This window comes from Phocoena sinus, chromosome 11 (genome assembly GCF_008692025.1).
Source record: "Phocoena sinus isolate mPhoSin1 chromosome 11, mPhoSin1.pri, whole genome shotgun sequence".
Lineage (NCBI taxonomy): Eukaryota > Metazoa > Chordata > Mammalia > Artiodactyla > Phocoenidae > Phocoena > Phocoena sinus.
Genome location: NC_045773.1, coordinates 31,568,772 through 31,590,977, shown reverse-complemented (window position 1 = coordinate 31,590,977; position 22,206 = coordinate 31,568,772). Strand labels below are relative to the sequence as shown.

The window sequence follows — 22,206 nt, the reverse complement described above, 5'->3', positions numbered from 1 at the left end:
TTGTTTTAAAGCTCACTTCGTATACTTTGCCAAACTGCTTTCCAGACAGGTTGTGCCAATTTACACTCCCATGACCAGCTTGTGAAAATGTTTCTCTTATGTCACTCTTGAACGCACTGAGTGTTATTTAAAATACTTTCTGCCACTTTCATCAGTAACAAGCTGAATCCCTTAAATTTTTATATTACAAAGTTATTTCCTATGTGCGTGTGTATATTCATATATTCTTTTCATCCTTCCTCTGTTCATTAGCCTTTTAAAAACAGCTTTATTGAAGTAGAATTTACATTCCATAAAATTTACCCATTGTAAAAGTAAGTTTAGTTTACTTGAAGTTAATGGTTTTTAGTAAATCTGTAGTTTTGTAATCATCACCATAATCTAGCTATAAAACATTTTCATCACCCCCAGAAGTTCTCTTGTGCCTATTTGCATTCAGTCCTTGATTCCCACATGCAGCCTTAGGCAACCACTGATCTGTTTTCTGTCTCTATAGATTTGCATATTCCAGAAATTTTAAATAAACAAAATCATACTATATGTAGTCATTTGTGTCTGGCTTCTTTCCGTTAGCATTATGTTTTTGAGGTTCATCTATTTTATAGAATGTATCAACAGTTCATTCACTTTATTGCAGATATATCTTTCTTATTCAGTGGTTGATGGGTATTTGGATTGCCTCCAACTTTTGGTTATTATGAACAGCGCTGCTAGGAACATTTGTGTACAGTACTTTGTGTCTTTTATTTCTCTTGGCTAGATACCTAGGTGTAGAATTGCTTGGAACCCATTACATTTTATATCATTACTTAGCCACAAAAAATGTTTCTTGTTTTTTTTGCGGTATGCGGGCCTCTCACTGTTGCGGCCTCTCCCGCTGTGGAGCACAGGCTCTGGACGCGCAGGCTCAGTGGCCATGGCCCACAGGCCCAGCCGCTCCGCGGCATGTGGGATCTTCCCGGACCAGGGTACGAACCAACGTCCCCTGCATCAGCAGGCGAACCCTCAACCACTGCGCCACCAGGGAAGCCCAAAAATGGTTCTTTTAAAGAAAGGATGATAGCACTGTATTTGAGAAGAAACATAAATAAATGATACAAAAGAGTTAAACTGGAATGATTGGATCAGGCAAGTGAAAAGTTCTAAGACATGCAGTATGACTGTATAATAATGGAAACCCCTTCAGGATTTATTGGTACATGAGCAACTGCTAGAGCCTAAAACCAAGTGAAGGCAAAAAAAAAAAAAAAAAAAAAATTAATGAATATCTAAATAAACATTGATAACAACTTTGTTTCCATGAAAAATGAGAACAATGGAAATAGAACATCATTTACATTCATTATGACAGCAAAATGAGTATATATAACACGCAAAATGTCCTTTGCAATATAAAAGGTCAACAAGATTTTTGTAGGTGGACCAAAGAACTATGCAGTCAGTTTGTTCAAGATGAATATATGTAGTAAACAGACATCCTTGCTAGTAACCACAGAAATAAATATCTTACAAAATGGTTGTTATATTAGCAAAATGAAAATATGTAGTGCTAGAAAGGTTATGGTAGTGACGTTAGCTTTGTGTTTTGGTCTAGTCCAAGTGCAAAGCAGTGTGGCAGAGCTTGTCCACATCTGTGGAGTAGTAAGATTCTGGGGTAACCTCTGTTTTAGCTTCTTTGAATGTAATTAACATGTTTTAATAGTAAATTAATAAGGGAAGAAGTAAACCAAAAGATAACAGCTACAGATTTCTCCCATGTGCTGAAATCCAGTCTGGTTGTGCTTTTCTCTCTCTGCTCTCTCTGTGACTCACCTAAACTCTGGAGGCACTAACCCAACTCAGCTATTTTTCTCTCTGGCCTGGAGAGCTGCAGGTGATCTGAATCCTGCTTTTCCAGCTTTCACTAAATCCTGGATCCAGTTGTCCTTTAATCCTATGACTCACACCTTGAGAGTCACCCCCACCCCACTCCAAAAAAATGCTTTTAACTTTCTCATAGTGAGTAATAATTCTGTCACATCTTTTCTGTGCTTTAATGATTTTGTGTTAGGTGCTCATTTGAAAATACGCTTCCGGTTGATTTTCTTTTTTTTAAAGTTCTTTGCAGAGTTCTTCTGTATGGGTGGGACCAAACACTTATGAGTCACTCCCAGTTAGTACAGTACAGCCATCCAAGAGTAAGTGATTTTTCAGTGTGACAAATTGTCTGCCAAAAAATTATAAAGTAGAGCTAAAATCAAGAAGCGGAAATTGATCCTTGCCCTGTTTATTTCCCCCTGTATCTTCAAGTTATCTCTTTTCTTCCAGTGTCAAAAATTCTTTCCATTCCTGACAAATTTTTATTGTATTGGTAATATTTTTCCCTATGTACTAGCATTATAGGTTTTTACATCATCCATACTTAAATACTTTTCCTTATTATATAAGGCTATGAGTTTTATTGTTAGTTGAGTTTATATAAAGTCGTGGGTGAAGTATTATGTAACAATCAAGAAGTCAAGCATTATAAAAAGTAAAAATTTTCCTATTCATTTTATTATACTTGACAACAATTTTTGGTTTATTAAGAAATACATCACCAATTTTCTTTGTATAGAGCAACCACAAATACTCTTCTACTAAAACTGTAAATACTCTTCTACAAGAGGTAGTGGTGCAACTGTATTTAGTTCTTTAGTCTTTTCCACTCAGATTGGCTTGACTACTTAGGGACCTCAGGAAGAGATGACCTGTAGATTCTACTAATTTTTGAAAAATTAATACAACAGAATTGGAAAGTCCAGACTGTTATGTGATTTGACTTGATTTCTGATCCCCACCAGTGTATTCAAGTCACTACACTATCTCTTTTTAAACTGGTAAAGGTGTTAGTCCTTGGCTGGTTCCCTGGCCTCTTGGTTATTTCTTTTCCTGATTTTTTCTGTAGCTTTTTGACTGTTTTGTCTGAAATTCCTTCAAGCATATTCTCCACTAACTCTCCATAAAGTGTTAGTGTTCCTAAAAGTTCAATCATTGTTCTCTTCATAAATGTTATTTTTGGATCATCTCATTTATTACAATAATTTTAATTACCACTCAGATGCCTCTCAGATATCTTGAGCCCTAAGGTCTGAGTTTTCTACCCATTGCCTGCTTACATTTATTCACTTGAATGTCCTATAGAGACTCTAAAAACAATATACCCCAAATTGAAATGAATCATTCACCACCCCCTCCCCAGTATTTCCAAATACAGGTAATGGCCTTATCATCTGCTCAGTAGCTCATACTAGAAACTACTGCTTTTCAACACTGAGCACTTAAGATCTGTCACTAAGCCCATTTCACTGCTTCTAACACTGTCCAGTTTAGGACCTTGTTATTTCTTTATTTCAATGACTATAACTGGTCTCCCTGCCTTCAGTCTAGTACCCCTCAAGCTATTCCCTCCCTGAGTGAAATGTCAGTTTGATCTTAGTATTTACCTATCTAAACCCTATAGTGGCAAGTCCCCTATCATCTATATCGTAAAGGTTGTACTGCTTGATACATCTTAAAAGGCTTGGTGACTGCTCACCTCTCCAGCATGATTTCCTGTCATTCTCAGTCTTGTGCTTCACATGCCACCCCCCCACTATGTTGTTTCTCACCTCTGTTTGCTCATGCTGTTTCAGTCCCCTCCCTTCTCATCTTGGTTCACTCTTAATCAGCCTTCATGACTCAGCGTGGGACAGTTCCATCAGAAGCCTTTTCTGAATCCTCAGGATTGGGTCAAGTACCCTTGCTCTTTACTGGATTATTCTTGTTAGTACATGAAACAGTGTAATTTTTCTCATATTAAAAAATTATTATCTTGACCCCACTTTACTTTCTAGCTACTGCCCATTTCTTTGCTTCCCTTTAGGGCAGAACTCCTTAAAAAAGATTTGTCTATATGTACACTTTCTCATTCCCCTCCATCCATTTTCTCTTGAATCACTCTGGTGAGGCTTTCATTGTCCACTACATCCACAGTTCTTGTCAGGGTCATCAGTGGCTTCCAGGTTGCTATTTCCCTTGGTCACTTCTTATTCCTAATCTTCCTTGATCTTTCAGCATCATTTGACATAGTTGATCTCTTCCATGTTCTTGGAAACATCATTCACAATGACTTCCGGGACACAACACTTTACTTCACTGGCCATCTTTGAAATTTCCTTTGCTTGGTCTTCATCTCCCTGACCTATAAACTTTGGACTGCTTCAACACTCTGTCCTTGGTCCTCTTGTCTATCTGTAATTGCTTTCTCAATGATTTCATTCTGTCTCTTAACTTTCAGTTCTTTGTATATGCTGATGACAACCACATTTTTATCTCAAGCCCAGACTTTTTCCCCGGACTCTAGGTTCATATCCAGCTGCCTTTTTGACATTTTCACCTGATATCTAACATACACCTCAAATTTAATATGTCCAAAGCTGAACTCCTGATACCTCCCTAACCTCAATAAAAAACCTTCTCACATTCAGCCCTTCCAGTTCACATAGGGGCAGTTACAGTTGACCCTTAAACAACATGGGTTTGAACTGCATGGGTCCAGTTATATGCAGATTTTTTTCAGTAGTAAATACTACAGTGCTACACGATCCAGGGTTGGTTGAATTCCTGGATATGGAACTGCAGATACAGAGGGCCAGCTATAAGTTAAAAGTTATATGGGAGTTTTCAACTGCATGGAGGATTGGTGTCCCTAACCTCAGTGTTGTTCAAGGGTCACTTGTATATCCTTCTGAGTTGCTTGGGTCAAAAACTTTGGTATCCTTCTTGACCCCTTTTTTTCATATTTTACATTCAGTCTGTCAGGAAATCTTGTGCTGTACAAATATTATCATTTTGTGTGTGTGTTGTATAAAAGGTTAATGTTATGCTTTTCCAGTTTTATAGCACTGTTTTATTTTAAGGACAGGGATCCTGAAGACCATATTTATACCAGATGCCTTGATTTGATTCCCCCCTCTCCCCCTCCCCGCCCCATAAAGAACTCTGGTGGGTTGCTGAAGCTCTTCCATTCAGAACTGAGTCCTGTAATCTGAAAGAACAAAGAGCAAGTGAGCTGTTAACCCTCTTAAATACCTTTCATAAGTCAGTGATTTTACTTCTGAAGTGTGTTCTTGTGTCAAGGAGATGACTAGTTTATTAACCCTTTTGAATTTATTGAACTTTGATCTCCCTTGATGTTTAACTCTTTTTTTTTTCCTGGCAAATTCTGTTTTTCTGTGTTTTTCTCTCTTTGCATAGTTATATTTTTCTATTTGTTTGGGAGTTTGTTTTGTTTGTTTCTTCTTTTCATCTTTCCACTTTCTTCCATCAAATGATGATAATGCGGAATTGAAGATTTGTTAGCCTTATTGAATAAAGTTTTATATCTCTTTTAATATTATTAAAGTTTAACTCTTTAAGATTTCTTTTTTGTGGAGATAAGCACTGTGAATAGTTTGTATACGTTCTTTCAGATTTTTGTTTTCTAATGGCGTATAAGCATATATCTTTTTTTTTTAAGATGAATCTCAATTTCAGGATGTTTTATTTTATTATTTTATTTTTTTGGCTGTGTTGGGTCTTAGTTGCGGCACATGGGATCTTCGCTGAGGCACGCGGGATCTGTTGTTGCACTGCTTGGGCTTCTCTGTAGTTGTGGCATGCGGGTTTTCTCTCTCTACTTGTGGCACACGGGCTCCAGGGCGCCTGGGCTCTGTAGTTTATAGCACATGGGCTCTCTCCTTGAGGTGCGCGAGCTCAGTAGCTGTGGCGCATGGGCTTAGTTGCCCCATGGCATGTGGGATCTTAGTTCCCCAACCAGGGATCGAACCTGCATCCCCTGCATCGTAAGGCGGATTCTTTACCACTGGACCACCAGGGAAGTCCCTATCATTCTTTTTATAAAAGGGATCACTGGGGCTTCCCTGGTGGCGCAGTGGTTGAGAGTCCGCCTGCTGATGCAGGGGACACAGGTTCGTGCCCCTGTCTGGGAGGATCCCACATGCTGCGGAGCAGCTGGGCCTGTGAGCCATGGCTGCTGAGCCGGTGCGTCCGGAGCCTGTGCTCCACAATGGGAGAGGCCACGACAGTGAGAGGCCTGCGTATCGGAAAAAAAAAAAAAAAAAAAGGGATCACTGTATATCTTGATACATTTTAATTTCAGTACCCATACCGTTATATTATTTTTGATGATTATGATGTCTGATATTTAATCAGACAGTTTGGCTGGGCATTAGTAGTTTCCAGTTTTTAACTTCTATTAACATGGCTTCGGTACATACTTAACGCATTTGTCATTGTACATGTGTGCATTTCATTGTTTCTATAGGTTAGATTCCTGGATGTGGAATTGCTCAGCCAAAGAATATAAGCATTTAAAAATTTAATAGTTGTTGCTGAATCATTTTCCAAAATGGTTGTAGCAGTTTACACTCTTAGGCCCAGTGTATATATGCCCAGTATATTTCCCAGTATGTGAGAGAGCTGTTTCTCCACATTTTTATATTGCCAGAGCCAGGTATCACTATTCTTAATCTTTGCCAAACTGATATTGACCACTTTGATAATTGCCCATCTTCCTGAGCTTTTTGGTCTCTTGAAAGTTTTGGAGTTAGATGCTTGTTTGCCCCTTCCCATACATGTCTCTTTCTCTCTCTCTTTTTTTTTTTAAACAGAAAATTCAAATAGTATAGGAGGGTGTAATGGGAAAACCTCTGCCCTGCCCTAGTAATTTATATGCTACTTAGATGTCCTAAGGAGCATTTTGAGTTTTGAACTGAGTGAGTTAATGCTTCTGGAGCATTATTCCATGACTTCACTGGATTTCCAACCCTGTCACTCACTCAGGGCCAGGAGTATAGTAGGGCTCTGGTTTAGAAATGGAATTATATGACATCTGTTAAATATCACTTGCTTAATTTATTCAGAAGCTAGTTCACACTGTCAAGTGAGCTGTAGATTGCTAATCTGTGCTATATATTCTGAGTGTATTTACATATATCTGAGGGTAGTAATTTCCTTTTGATATAACTATGATTAGGGAATTCCCTGATCCATATTGTGATGTGTGTTTCATATTTTTTATAAATGGTTTTCAGTCTGTGCTGTGAGACAGAGATTTAGCTGCTTCTTTGCACAGGTTGTGGTTATTTATGGTAATATTCATGTGTAATGGGGTAATGACATGCTATTTTTAACATCTGTATTTGTTAGAGTTCAGCTGTTACTGATTTATTTATATCTCTATCAGCTGTTTACTGTTTAAGTAATTAACTGGTAAATTATTTTTAAGAACTTTAGCTTAAGAAAGGTTATAAGGAAAAGGCATAAAGGAAAGTCTTGCATCAGTTCTCTGAAGAAAGTTTCAGTGATTACACGTTTATGCATATTCTGTGAATTTAGTAATAATAGCTGCCATTTGTTTAGCAGTTACTATGTACAAATGCTGTTCTAAATACCTTACATGCTTAACATCATTTAACCTTTACAACAAACACTCAGAGGTACATACTGATATTACCCCCAATTTATAAATAGGGATTTATAAATAACCCTTTATAACTAAAGGGATGCTCAGAGAGGTTAAATAACATGCTCAAGGTCACACAGTATGTTAGAAGGTGATGGGGCTGGAATTCAAACCTTTAACGTATGCTCTGTTCCATATAGCATATTGCTATTTGGATGTAATAGTTTGGCCTATCCTATGGTAAATCAAAACTTTATAGCTTCCATTCTAAAGTATGAATTATTTCATTTATTTGAAATGTATTTTAAAACATCATTTGTTACTTGTGTCTATTGGAACTTTCTGACAGGGAATAAATGTTTTAGTTTTAAAAAGATGGAATTGTAATGCTGTTCAGACTATGATTTGGACATAGAGGGTTGGGAGTTAGAGGCTTAACCTGGAATAAAGCCTTGAGTCTCTGGTTCAGGTGTAATATTATTTAGTGAGAAATGTTACTTGAACAAGAAACCTTATTTGTTAAGATATTTAAACTGGGGCTTCAGAAAGAAAAGGAGGCTTTTAACAAGTATAGAGTGTGGGTGGGTGGAAGCAAGGGCTTTTTGGGTCCAAGCACAACATAAGCAAGCATCGTACCTGGGGCTTGTGTAGGGAATTGCTAGTAGTTACGCAAGGATGGAATGGATGGTACTTTTAGGAAAAGTGGAAAGTCCAGTTTGATAGGGTGATTGAGGTCATTATGAAAGATTTTGAAAGTTATCAGAGCTCTCAGATTTAATTTTGAAGGCAAAGGGTCAACAGCCATTTTACAAAGGGAAACAAAATGGTCAGGTTTGTATTTTAGGAAATAAATCTAGCATCAGTGTAGAGGGTGAAGAGTGTGGAATCATAGCCATCGTCTTTGCAAATGTTACAGGCCTGAGTTAGAGGAACAGTAATGGGGAGGGAAAGGCAGTGTGGAATTGAGAGATTATTCTGAATCAGAATTCCTAGGAATTGGTGACATATTGGATGCCCTATGGGGTTATTGACATTATTACTACTGATAGTATTTGTTGTTATTACTGTTTTGCACTTGCTCTAAGTGACTTTGGAAAGTCACATTCTATTTTTAGCAGCTGATAGCTGAATTCCTATTCACAGATGCTCAGGAAATGGTGGGTAAATGATGGAATGAGTCAGGGCTATAAATATCACACTCACGAAATATTTATTTAAAATACTTGTTTGGGGCTTCCCTGGTGGCGCAGTGGTTAAGAATCCACCTGCTAATGCAGGGGACACGGGTTCGAGCCCTGGTCCGGGAAGATCCCACATGCCGCGGAATAACTACGCCCGTGCGCCAGAACTACTGAAGCCAGTGCACCTGGAGCCCGTGCTCTGCTGCATCAAGAGAAGCCACCACAATGAGAAGCCTGCGCACCGCAACAAAGAGTAGCCCCCACTCACTGCAACTAGAGAAAGCCCACGCGCAGCCCCAACGTAGCCAAAAATAAATAAACTTATTTAAAAAAAATAAAATACTTGTTTGATACCTGTTCAGCAGGCATTTTATTAAGGGCTAGGGATATCACTTATCTTGATCTTCAAGGGATTTGCCATGGTCATGAGGTGTCTAATAGATCTTATTTGCCATTCTTACTTTCTGTGTCATCTTTGGGCATATAATTTAACTTCTTACCCTGTCTGTTCATGTGGGATACTACTTATTTCATAGTATTCTGAAGTTTAGATAAGGTTGTGTGTATAAAGTGCCTAGCATAGTCCCTGACATATGCTTGTTCCCTTTTAATCTGCCATGGACATGGAAGCTGGGAAACTCAAATTTATTAGGATTGTTATGTCAAATAGGTGGTAGAAGGTAGTGAATGCATTTCTGAAAGAAATTTTGAAAGTTCACTTTTCCTGATAATTTGGCATCATAAGGCCTGATTGCTGTTTTATGATTTTATTGTGACTGTAGAGAGGTTACTTAGATGGGTTGCTTGTGTTTCAGCCTCAACCTGCGGATCCATCAAATGAACAAAATCATTCCTAATTCATGTGATGGTTGGTAGAAACATTAGAGATAGTGGTTGTGAAATGACCAGACAAACATAAGTAGCATAGCAGAATAGTTGAGATTAAAAACTTTAAAATGTACATCTCTCCCCATTACTACCTTTGGCAGGTTAGTTAACCTATTTTAGTCCTAATTTCTTTATCTGTGGTATAGGGATAATAAAACATCTACCTCATAGGACTGTTTTAAAGAATAAGTGGAAGACTGCATGGAAAGTAGTTTATCCAAGCATATGGTAAGAACTCAAAAAAACTTGTGATTATTGTAAATTATGTGGTATCTTTTTGACACTGTTGAGCAATTAACTCTTCTTTGGCTTTGCTCTGTGTTTAAAATTTCTGTATACATAGGTGAATTCTGGATATAAGTGATGTTGCCTTTCATGGTAGTGAAAGAAATCAACAACGCTTCTAATAGAAAAACTTCCCAGCAGCTTCACCTTTGGCCCTTAAAACCTTGGGAAAATGTTTAAGCCCTTGTGTTAAAGCTGTAGGTGGAGGTGGAATTTGAATGTGATACTTTCTGTTACTAAATTTCAGTTCAAAATTAAAAAAAGAATTAGTGACTCTTAATTGGGGGCATTACCTACTCATCCTGAGAAACAGTGGATGTCATGAGAGATATTGGGGAATGTCATGAGAGATATTGGGAATAGACTATGTTTTGAATATCTGAATCATGTAGGGGGGCAGAAAAATGGGAGCCTCTGCACTATACTCAACCCCGTAAGGGGTTTATTTTCTTTGGTCCCAATAGTCATTTCCCATTGTTTCATAAATTTCATCATTATTATTTCTATATATTCACTTATAGTCCTCAGTAACTGTTTTCTCTTCTCTTTCAAAGTAGAAGTATTATAATTTTTAAAGAACTCCCCTATGGATGTGTGAATTGTCAAAGCCTTGAGGAGATAAATCTCTTGAAGAATTAACTGTCACTAAAAACAGGGAGACGTGAGTAAAGAACAAGTTGTCTTCAACATTAAAATTATATGCCAACCTGAGTGGTTATGCTTAAAGAATAGAAAAGGCCATCATAATCATTTTGATTACTTTATTAAGCATTTTAAAAAGCTATGAATGTTCTTTTGGGGGGCAGATGTACTATTTGTGTCTTTTAACATTTCCATTTAGCTTGTTTGCCAAATAGACTGTTTCATGTGTGGGCAGTTTTTTGTTTTTGTTTTCCTAAATAAGATCTAGATTCCTGTTTTGCCAATTTTGCTCATCTTTAATGGAAAAAAATTAATTTCTCCTTCTCCCCTACGTCCTAGTGACTGTATAAATCAATATCAACTGTCCTTAGATTTAGCCCATAGTGTGCATTATTAAACAATATGTAGGGCTACATCCTTTAAATATAGTGACCTTGTTCTGTATTTCCCACAAATGTGATCACAATGATTTCCTTTTGTGGCAAACAAGACTGTTATTCTATGGGTGAGGTTTTTTAACTATCAGAGATAAAGAATGGATGTGCAGTTATTTTATTGTTATTTCAGCTGACCTCAGGATGGTTTAAGCTAACATTTTGTGAGGAAAATAATGATCTATAAATTATTGTCAGAGTATTATGTATTTAAAATATCACAATATCCCTTTGCTCTATCCTTAATATGCTGAAATATGTGGTATTTTAATAAATACATGTTTATTTTAGGTATTGACGTTAAAATTTTAACGTTTGAGGTTAAGACCTCTTGGGGTCTAAATTGAGATCAGTATCTGTTCTTTAATTACCTCAGTAGGAGCTTCAAAGACAAAGAAGAATGCATCTTGCTGTGATTAACACACTGTGAGAGGAGAAAATAATCAGGATTTGCCTGTCAACCTATCAATTTTGCGTTATAGGAAATAGGTTAATCTCTTCCAAATTGGAATTTGGTACAGGCTTTCAGTAGCCTCACCTCTCAGAACTGTAGTGTTCTGATAATATGTTTATTTTGCATCTTGCTAAGATTCAGAAATCTAATTTACTTTGTCTTGAGTTCTCAGTGAAGGGTTGTCACAATTTTGTTTGCATATTTTAGAAGGGTGTAATCATTCTAGCTGTGTTTTATATGTTTTGTAATGTTTTCATTAAATTAAAAAAATTTCTCCTCCCCATCTTCTCTACTTCTGTTCTACATAATCGTATCTCTGTTCCTATGTAGAGAGATAGAAATACTTTTGCTTTCTCTTTCTATTATGGACTGGCTCCACAAGAAAGAATTACTTTACAACAAATGTGTCTGGGATGTCACTTGGAGATGGAAAAAGTCCTGGCAATTTCATAACATTTGTAAGACCTTTGGGTGTATATTGACAAGTTCATTCTAGTTTACTTGTGAGATTTTATTTTGGTGAGAACATTTTACCACTTTTCTATGTGTTTCCCTATGGCATGTGAATAAAACTTTTATTTCCCCCTTCAGTGGCACAACTTAAAAATTCCAGCCTCTGAAATATGTGGTGCTTTGCTAGTCAGGAAGCCAGGAAGGTTATATAAACAAATCCATATTGAACATGCTTATAAACTAAGTTTGTGTACTCTAAGAAATAACTAAATTGTTGGTGGCAAAAACGTACAAGTTATGGATCTACCTATTTCTAGTGACTCCCACTGTAGTTCATCCTACACACAGCTGCTGGATTATCAGAGCTGTTGGAATAATCTCTCTAAAACAGTATTTTCATCAAATCCTTTAGTAGTAGCTTCTGTCTTAAGAAATCTCAACTCCTAAGTGCAGTGCTCAGACCCTCTCTTTATAGCTTCACTCTATTTTATATTTCCCCACTTCTTCCTTTGTTTGTTTTTGGTTACCCTCTAGGGCTGGGCCTTAACTGTATATAAATATACTGTAATACCTGTTCCTCCTCCATCTCCTCCTTCTCCTTGCCTTTCATTCAGGTCACCTCTCTTACTCTTAAGTGTCTTGTTAGCAACTGACTGTGCCTAACTTTATTAATCCTAATCCTGCCTCTCAGGATTTTGGTACTTAATGCATACTCTCTTAATTTATTCTCAGTGTAGAGTTGCTCCGTATTTGATTTTATGGATGTGCAGTCTCTCCAGACAGGTGCCAAGTAAACGTTATAGATTAAAATGATTTGCCGTAATAGTGGAGTTAGAGTTGAAATTGGCTCTTCCTATTCTGATTGCTTCAGGAAAACTTCATAAACAAAGTGGGATTTCATAACTTTGGACTCAAAGACCAGAGACTGTTTAGTCTAAGTAGGAGAGAAGGAAGGCGTTGTGGAGGCTTTGAAGGAATAGCAGTGTCAAATCTGTGCTATCTGTGAGACCATGGCAATCTACTTAATATACCTGAGCCTCAGTTTCTTAATCTAGAAAATGGACATGGTAATAGCTACTTGGTAGGATTGTTGTGAAGATCAGAAGTGCTTGCACATAGCAGGCAGTCAATAAATGGTAGCTGTTATTATAGATTAGGGACTTGTGGAGTGACGCCATAAAAAATAATGGAGGAGGAAGCTCCAAAAATTGGTTTTCTTCACCAGGATGACTGTTAAGCTAGCATGAACTGTCTGAAGCAATTATTTTGGAACTCTGGAGTCTAAGCAAACACTTGCAGCATCCAGGGGAGTGCTTAATGAAGAAGAGGGTGATAAATTTCTGAGAATTTCAGTGTTTTGCACAGTGGCTACCATTTCCATCACCTAGCCCTGTGGTGGGTAACTGTGGGTATGGTGGCCCATGATTCCTGGTGTGACTTTGCTTGTCTTTCAAAAATTGGGGTTGTATGTTTTTGTCACTGCTTTTTTTTTTTTTTTTTTTTTTTTTTTTGCGGTACACGGCCTCTCACTGTTGTGGCCTCTCCCGTTGCGGAGCACAGGCTCCGGATGTGCAGGCTCAGCGGCCATGGCTCACGGGCCCAGCCGCTCCGTAGCATGTGGGATCTTCTCGGACCGGGGCACGAACCCGTATCCCCTACATCGACAGGTGGACTCTCAACCACTGCGCCACCAGGGAAGCCCTTTGTCACTGCTTTTTATTGCTGAGGGCCTGGCACAGAGGCTGGCCATTGTTTCAAACCCCACAGACTAGAACAGCTTCTCTGGCATCTGCCAAGGGGATTAAAGAGACAAGACACACCCTTCCTGCCTTTTCTTATTGGATCCTGACATTTAAGGGAATCTCTGTTAGGTCACTGGATGACCATGGAGATGACAGAGACTTCAGTGATGATACACGACAAAGAATATAGTCTTTGCAAAAAATTGTTTGGAAAAGTCAGTAAATAAACTGGTGACTGCAGCCTTCATCAAGTAACAACAGCAATCCCTAGGGTGAGGAGAGAACCTGATTTCTGTAGTTACCACGTTACAATATTCAAGATGTCCAATTCTCAAAAAAAATTACAAAGCATATAAAGAAATAGAAAATTATGGCCCATTCACAGGAAAAAAAAAAGAAATTGACAAAAGGCATCCCTGAGGAAGCCCAGACATTGGACTTACTAGACAAAGACTTTTTAAGTTAACCGTTTTTAATATGCTCATAATGCTGAAGGAAACCATGGACAAATTAAAGAAAAACAGGAGAACAATGTGTGAATAAGTGTGAAAGATCAGTAGAGAGATAGAAATTGTAAAAGTATTAATACAATAGCTGAAATAAAAATTCAGTGGAAGATTCAGTGACAGATTTGAGCAGGAGGAAGGAGTCAAACTTGAAGTTAGGGCAATTGAAATTACTCTGTCTGAGGACTAGAAAGAAAAAAGATGAAGAAAAATGAACAGTACCTAAGGGACCTATGAGACACCATCAAGTGTACCAACATATGCATTTTGGAAATCCCAGAAGAGAGTAAGAAAGGGGCAGAAAAAAATTGTTTGAAGAAATAATGGCTGAGGAGAACTTCACAGTTATAGTTCTTACATTTACGTCTCTGATCCACTTTGAGTTAATTTTTGTATATAGGGGGAGGAAGGGGTCCAACGTTTGCAAGTGGTTATCCAGTTGTCCCGTCACCATTTGTTGAGGAAACTGTTCTTTTCCTATTGGATGGACCCTGTTCTTTTTCAAGATTGTTTTGCCTATTCAGGGTCCCTTGCAATTCCATATACATTTGAGGATTGACTTTTCCATTTCTACAAAAAAGGCGATTAGGATTCTGGTAGGGATTGCATTGACTCTTGGGACCAGTTTGGGTAATATTGACACCTTAATATTTAGTCTTCCAATCCATGAACACAGGATGTCCTTCTGTTTACAGGCATACCTTAGAGATATTGTGGGTTCAGTTCCAGGCCACCACAATAAAGCAAATATCGCAATAAAGCGAGTCACATGAATTTTTTGGTTTCCCAGTGCATATAAAAGTTATGTTTACACTATACTGTAGTCTATTAAGTGTGCAATAGCATTATGTCTAAAAAAAAACAATGTACATACCTTAATTAAAAGAAATGCTGTTGGAAAAATGGCGCCAATAGATTTGTTTGACCTAGGGTTGCCACAGCCTTCAATTTGTAAGAAATGAAATGTCTGTGAAGCACAGTAAAGTTAAGTGCAATAAAATGAGCTATGCCTGTATTTGTCTTTAATGTGTTTCAGCAGTATTTCGCAGTTTTCATTGTACGAGTTTTTTACTTCTTTGGTTAAATTTATTCCTAGGTATTTTATTTAGATGCTATTATAAATTGAATTGCTTTCTTAATTTCCATTTTGGATTGTTCATTGCTGATGTATACACACGACTGATTTTTCTGTTTTTCTTATAAACTGCAACTTTGCTGAATTTGTTTGTTAGCTCTAGTATCTTTTTTATGGGTTCTATGGGATTTTCCTTGTAGAGAATCTTGTCATCTGTGAATAGACATAGTATACTTCTTCCTTTCCAATTTGGATGCCTTTTATTTCTTTTTCTTGTGTCTGGCTAGAACTTCAGTACAGTATTGTGTGGCAATGGTGAAAAGTAGGCTTTCTTGCCATGTTCCTGATCTTAGGAAGAAAGCTTTCAGTCTTTCACCATTGAGTATTATGTTAGCTGTGGGTTTTTCATAAATGTCCTCTATCATGTTAAGGAAGTTCCTTTCAGTCCTAGCTTTCTGGGTTGTTATTTTTTGTTTTTTTTTTTTTAAATATCATGAAAGGATATGGGATTTTGTCAAATGCCTTTTCTACATCAATTGAGATGATCTTGTGGTTTCATTTTGGTTTTTTCCTTTTTTCTATTAATGTGGTATATTATATTGATTGACTTATGTTGAACCACTTGGATAAATCCCACTTTTTCAGCAAGCCAAGCCACTGCTTTTCCATTATGGGTGAGTTCTGAGTTAGGCTAAACAGAGGTGAGAGCCTCTAGTCAGACCTTCAGGTAGCCCCCAGACACGTTAGAGTAGACGGACACAGTAATTTGCAATTTAGGTCTGCTCTCTCTGGAAGTAGGTAACCGGGTCCCACAGTGGGAATTCAGGCTGATGTCTTCAAGGCTTCTGTTTTACAGGGGGAAGGGAGGGGACAAGGGTGAGGAATGCCACGAAGATTTCCAACTTTTTTTTTTTTTTTGGCTGTGTTGGGTCTTCATTGCTGTGCGCAGGCTTTCTCTGGTTGCGGCGAGCAGGGTCTACTCTTTGTTCAGTGCACGGGCTTCTCACTGCAGTGGCTTCTTGTTGCAGAGCACGGGCTCTAGGCTCATGGGCTTCAGTAGTTGTGGTGCGCGGGCTCAGTAGTTGTGGCTCGTGGGCTCTAGAGCACAGGCTCGGTAGTTGTGGCACATGGGCTTGGTTGCTTCGTGGCATGTGGGATCTTCCTGGCCCAGGGATTGAACCCGTGTCCCCTGCACTGGCAGGCAGATTCTTAACTACTACGCTACCAGGGAAGTTCCAAGATTTCCTACCATTTTTAAGTTGCCTTATTCTTGATTCAGTGTTCACATGGTTGCTGTAAAACTTTGCTTTCCAAGGCTCTGATGAAGTTGGTTCTGACAGTTTCTGCTTGTTTCTTCAGCCTTTGTGTGGGGATAAGAGCTTGGAGCCGCCTACTCTGTCGTTTTGCTGATTTCACTTTCTTCATTTGTTTTGATTCAAAAAAAAATTCCTTCTTTTTATTTCTTATTTCTCTTAAGACATTTTTTGTTATATTTAGTTACTTGTGTCCTTTTAATTTTATACTCATTCCTGAAATGATTTCCCTTTTTTTTCTATGTCTTTTTGAGTTCTTTCACCTTTCCCTGAGTTTTGTAATTGTGATTTATATTTCTTTTTCGTGCCTTGAGTTATTTTCTTAATGTCTTTTAGCTTGTTCTGAAATAGTATAATTTTGATCTGTTCCCGAGATTTGTCTGTCATTATGTGTAGGGAATGTTATTTTGCTCTTTATTATTTTCTTTAAAAAAAATAACTGTATGGCATGGGACACTGATATTTTTCTGTTGCTCATTTTTATGTGTAATTTGTTTTCCTGAACTTACAGAAGGGGGTCATGATTCAGGATAAATTTTCTGATGTCACAGAGCTCCTTCTGTTGTTTTTGTAAAATGTTTAAAAATACGATGGCTTCCTTTCCCCTTTTCTACTTTTATCTGGGTCTTTTTCTTTCCTTGTCTCTATTGTCCCTGCCCTGATCAATTTTGGTTCCATACCCAACAGCTTTCCCACAGTGTGGAGCCCTATCCTTGAAGGCAGCTTTGGTTGGTAGGTTGGTTTTAAGAATTTATAAGACTCAGACTTCTCCAGCCTTTTTCAGGATCTACCTCATACTCACTTGTTAGTGGATTGGGCCGAACCTTTCCCATTTTCATCTTCTCTTCTCAAATTAGCTATCATATAGTCCAGTAAATATCTAGTGACTATTCTGAGGTTCTCAAGTCCCTCAAATCCTGCATTGTTTCCATATACACATCCTCCTGCACAGATGCTGATTTCATGAAGGTCTTGTGACTGTTGATGGTTTTCCCCGCTTGTATTTTGAGGTTCATGTGGATAATTTGTCACCAATTTTTGTTGCAAACGTTGCCCATGGGATTTTGGTTTTGCTGTCTTAATCACTTTTTTTGATTTTAGGTGGTGATTCAAGTAAATTAAAAATCTATGATGTATGGAGTCTTGCCTGGTGGTCCAGTGGTTAAGACTCCACACTTCCACTGCAGGGGACAGAGGTTTGATCCCTGGTCAGGGAACTAAGATTCTGCATGCTGCGTGGTGCAGGCCAAGAAAAAGAAAAAAGAAAAATCTATGATGTAGTATCTGCCATCTAGAATCCAGAATCTACTCTGCATTCACATTTTAAAAACCCCCCTGTATGGACTTAGAATTTCTGGCCTCTGGCCTGTGGCACATCTCCTGGGTTTGTGCTTTGTTCTGAAGCTTTAATTCAAATGTTATTAATCTATTGGTGGTTGGATTTTTTTTTTTATAATTACTATCATCATACCTGTGTGTGTGTGTGTGTGTGTGTGTGTGTGTGTGTGTGTGTGTATGTATTTATTTATTGGCTGCATCGGGTCTTAGTTGACGCATGTGGGATCTTCACTGAGGCATGTGGGATCTTTTGTTGCGGCTCACGGGCTTCTCTCTAGTTGTGACATGTGGGTTTCTTTTTTTCCTCTCTCTCTAGTTGTGGTGCACAGGCTCCAGACTGTGTGGGCTCTGTAGTTTGCAGCACACGGGCTCTCTCATTGAGGGTGCAAGCTCAGTAGTTGTGGCACACAGGCTTAGTTGCCCCACAGCATGTGGGATCTTAGTTCCCCGACCAGGGATCGAACCCGCGTCCCCTGCATTGGGAGGCGGATTCTTTACCACTGGACCACCAGGGAAATCCCTATTGGTGGTTGGATATTGCAAAAACCTGTCAACGTAGAAAAGCTAGAAAGAAGCAGTTTATCATTATAGTGGAAATGAAAGCATTTACAAATTGCAGCGAAGCTGAAAGTGATGCAAAATGTATTTGTTTATGGAGTGAAAGAGCAGAAAACTTTCTGAAGGCCAAAGAGCAAATTATGCAACCTGTAAAGAGCTGTGTCTGCGTCTTTGAAGGTAATCGTAATAAGCAAGAAACAAGGAAAAGTGACTGATGGGGTAAGGACAACCTTTCAGTTCAAGGATCAGCATCAGTGCTTGATTTGGGGGAGCTTAACCTTCAGTCAGGGGAAGGCAGGGAGTTAATTGAAGATAAAGCCTGAAAACAGTGAAAGTTGAACTTTGGCCACGAGCTACAGGGTTTTTATAAATTCCGGGCTCCTTACACATCTGCTCAGCATCAAAGTGAATGCCCATAGGCTAATACAAACACCAGAGATGCTTGGGCGTTCCTTAGGCTACTAGGAAATAAAGATAGTTAAAGCTTCAACAAGATTTGTTTTTTAGAGTAGTTAAAAATTTTCTCTTTTGGGACTTCCCTGGTGGCACAGTGGTTAAGAATCAGCCTGCCAGTGCAGGGGACGCAGGTTCGATCCCTGGTCTGGGAAGATCCCACATGCTGCGGAGCAACTATGCCTGTGCGCCACAACTACTGAGCCTGCGCTCTAGAGCCCGAGAGCCACAACTACTGAGCCCATGTGCCGCAACTAGTGAAGCCACGCACCTAGAGCCCATGCTCCACAACAAGAGAAACCACAGCAATGAGAAGCCCACGAACCGCAACAAAGAGTAGCCCCCACTCGCAGCAACTAGAGAAAGCCCACGCGCAGCAATGAAGACCCAATGCAGCCAAAAATAAATAAATCAAAAAAAAAAAAGCCTGATAGAAAAAGATGTATCAGCATAGAGGAGAAAGATATTTCTGGTTTGAAAGTGACAAAGGACCAACTGACATACCTGCTATGGGAGATGCATCCAGGGACTGTAAGCAGTGTCACTTGCGAGTGCCTCGCAAATAAGTTGACTTATTTATACCTATCTAACCTGATAGTAAATAGAATAGCTTCTGTACAATGTAGACTGAATAGTGGCAGATTGTTTCATAGAAGGTGCAAAAACATTTTTAATAACAGTTTTTCAAAACACCAAGGGCAGAAGGTTAAATCAGTGAAAATATTTCTGCAGGGAAGTAAACAATTGCAGTCTAGCTATACTCAAGTGGGGAGGCTCAGGGGCATGAGTGGAGGTTAGTGTGGCTGAGAGGGATAAGGGAGGAAAATAGTGTGAGTTAATGAGTTTGGAGAGGGAACCAAGAGCCATATCATGTGGGGCTTTATTGGCTGTAATGGTAAGAACTTTGGACTTTCTTCCAAGGTGTTTGGAAGCCATTAGCTGGTTGAGAGCAGAGGATCAATGAGCAACTAACGTAAATGGTATGTTCAAGCTAAATGAAGGCCAAAGATACCATGGTGTGCTCTGGACATAATATAGACATATTAGAATGAAAAGAACATGGGTTAATATTGATTAAAAATTTTTTTAATTTGAAAATTTATGGTTTTAGAGTTAAGAGCTACAAACATGAGGTGTTGAGATATATGTGTGTGTATGTGTATACACATAGAAAAGCACACACACATTTTTGTTTTTCAAACAGTTTTCTAAACAGTACTGAACCTCATTTCATATGTTCTTACTTTTGTTCTCTTAATTTTTTTTTTTTTAAACCACTAGTAACAGCCCACTAAATTGACTTAGTAACACACTAATGGATCAGAATTTGAAGTTTGGAAACCACTGTAAATCTATAATCCCCTTATTTGGCTTGCCAAGGCACATATAACTGAAAACGACCAAACCAGAATTCAGATATTGCCGCATTTCCCAAGAATATATTAAAATTAAAAAACAAACTCGTTTATACAGTGCAACAGTAGGTTCCAGTGTAGAAAAAATCTTGAGGATAATTGTTCCTACTTGAGCATATTGCCTGTGCTTATCTCCCTGGTGTGAAATATTAAGGCCTCTAAGTTTCAAATGGATTTGTAAAATATCAACACAATTTTCTTTATTAATGGTCTGTAACTAACTATATAAACTGCTAGCCAAAGTAACAGTTGGTCTCTTTTTGAATTATAAACAGAGACTAAGTCATTTATAGACAGCTTGGTGGCCTTGAAATTGTCACCTAGGAATTAATGAAAAGAAATGTCATTTTCGTATCTTCTGCAAATTGCTTATTCTTCTGTTGTGTTTCATTTTGGAAGAGGGTTTTTGGAAGGAGTGAAGGATAAATGAAACATAAAGGTCAGTGTGAAGTAATGGGGGAAAAATGTCCCTTTTAATTCTGTGATATAAATCCCTGCTTCTGTATTCCATAGCTCTGTGACTTTGGAAAGATACTTGCCTGTGCCCCAATTTTCTCACTTATAAATGGAAATAATATCTATAACATAGCTTTAATGTTAAGGTTAAATAAGGGCCTGGTGGTGCAACATGTATTTTAATAAATATTAGTTTTCTTCTTTCCTTTCTTCCTTAGGAAGGCATTCAGTGAAAATGTGTTGCTAGAATAAGCAGGGCTGGAGAGTGTAGAAAGATGCAAAAAGAAAGGTACATCTTTTTTTATTGGTTGTTCTCTTCCTAGTAAGTCTATTGTGTGTGATCCCAGTTGTTCCTAATTTCTCTTGGAATAGGTAGGTGATAAATAGGTAGGCTTCCTGTGCCTCCTGCTGTCCCTTCCCTTGTTAAAGAAGGAAGATTACCCAAGTGATGAAAGGCAAGTTTGGGGGGGCCAGGAAGTGGTCCCTTCGTAGTTGATTCCAGTATTTTAGTTTCTAGTGTCTCCAAAATGTTTATCACAAAGAGTTTACTGAAGTGTTGGGCCTGATACCATGTATGTTAGTTAACTGATAGCAATTAATATAGGTTCTACCTAATACCAATTGTCCTTGCCTGTGGAATAAACAGCACTTCCTTTGACTTAACCCAGAAATCCTAGGAGCAAAGTTACAAAGTCAGAGTGAGATGGAAAGATAAAATTAGAGTTTTGTGTAGCTGGCTTAAAAAAAAGAAAATAACAGCTTTATTGAGATATAATTTATACCATAAAATTCAGTCTTTTAAAATGAACAATTCATTGCTTTTTAGTATATTCACAGAGTTATGCAACCATCACCACTATCTAATTTTAGAACCTTTTAATCACCCCAAAAGGAAATCTTATACCCATTAGCAGTTATTCACCCCACCCCATCCCACCCTCTGCCCCAGCACCTCAGCCCCTTGCAACCACTAATGTGCTTTTTATCTCTATGGATTTGCTTATTCTGGATATTTCATATAAATTGAATTACATAATATATGTCTTTTGTGACTGACTTCTTTTACTTAGCATAAGGTTTTAAAAGTTCATCCATGTTATAGCTTGAATCAATACTTCATTCCTTTTTATTGCAAAATAATATAATTCATGTGGCTATACTATGTTTTGTTAACCCGTTCATCAGATGATGGGCATTTGGGTTGTTTCCATTTTTTGGCTATAAGGAATAATGCTGCTATGAACATTCATGTACAAGTTTTAGTGAAGACATATGTTTTCAGTTCTCTTCAGTATATACCTCAGAGTAGAATTGCAGGGTCATATGCTAACTTTTTGTTTAACATTTTGAGGACCTTGTAAACTGTTTTCTGAAGTGATATACCATTTTGTCCAGCTGGATTTTAAATCACCCAGTTTCAGGGTTCTAATTTCATATGTAATGAAGGAGAATCTTAGCTGAAATAAGTGGTTTGAATTGATAGGGGAAAAAAATCTACCTGCAGTAGTTTGCAAAGTTGGAAGTATTGATACTATTTTTTAAAAGTAG

At 38.1% G+C, this 22,206-nt stretch overlaps 1 protein-coding gene across 40 annotated transcripts in view; it reads left to right on the top strand.

Moving 5' to 3' along the window:
* Window positions 1-22,206, top strand: part of SLMAP (sarcolemma associated protein) — a 152,813-nt gene that overhangs the window by 41,821 nt on the left and 88,786 nt on the right. Inside the window, exon 2 of one of the 40 annotated variants that reach the window (XM_032650518.1) lies at window positions 20,877-20,947. The exons of the other annotated variants lie outside the window; for them this stretch is intronic. The gene's annotated coding sequence lies outside the window, so the exon portion shown is untranslated. The remainder of the gene's footprint in view (window positions 1-20,876; window positions 20,948-22,206) is intronic. 40 annotated transcript variants of the gene reach the window in all.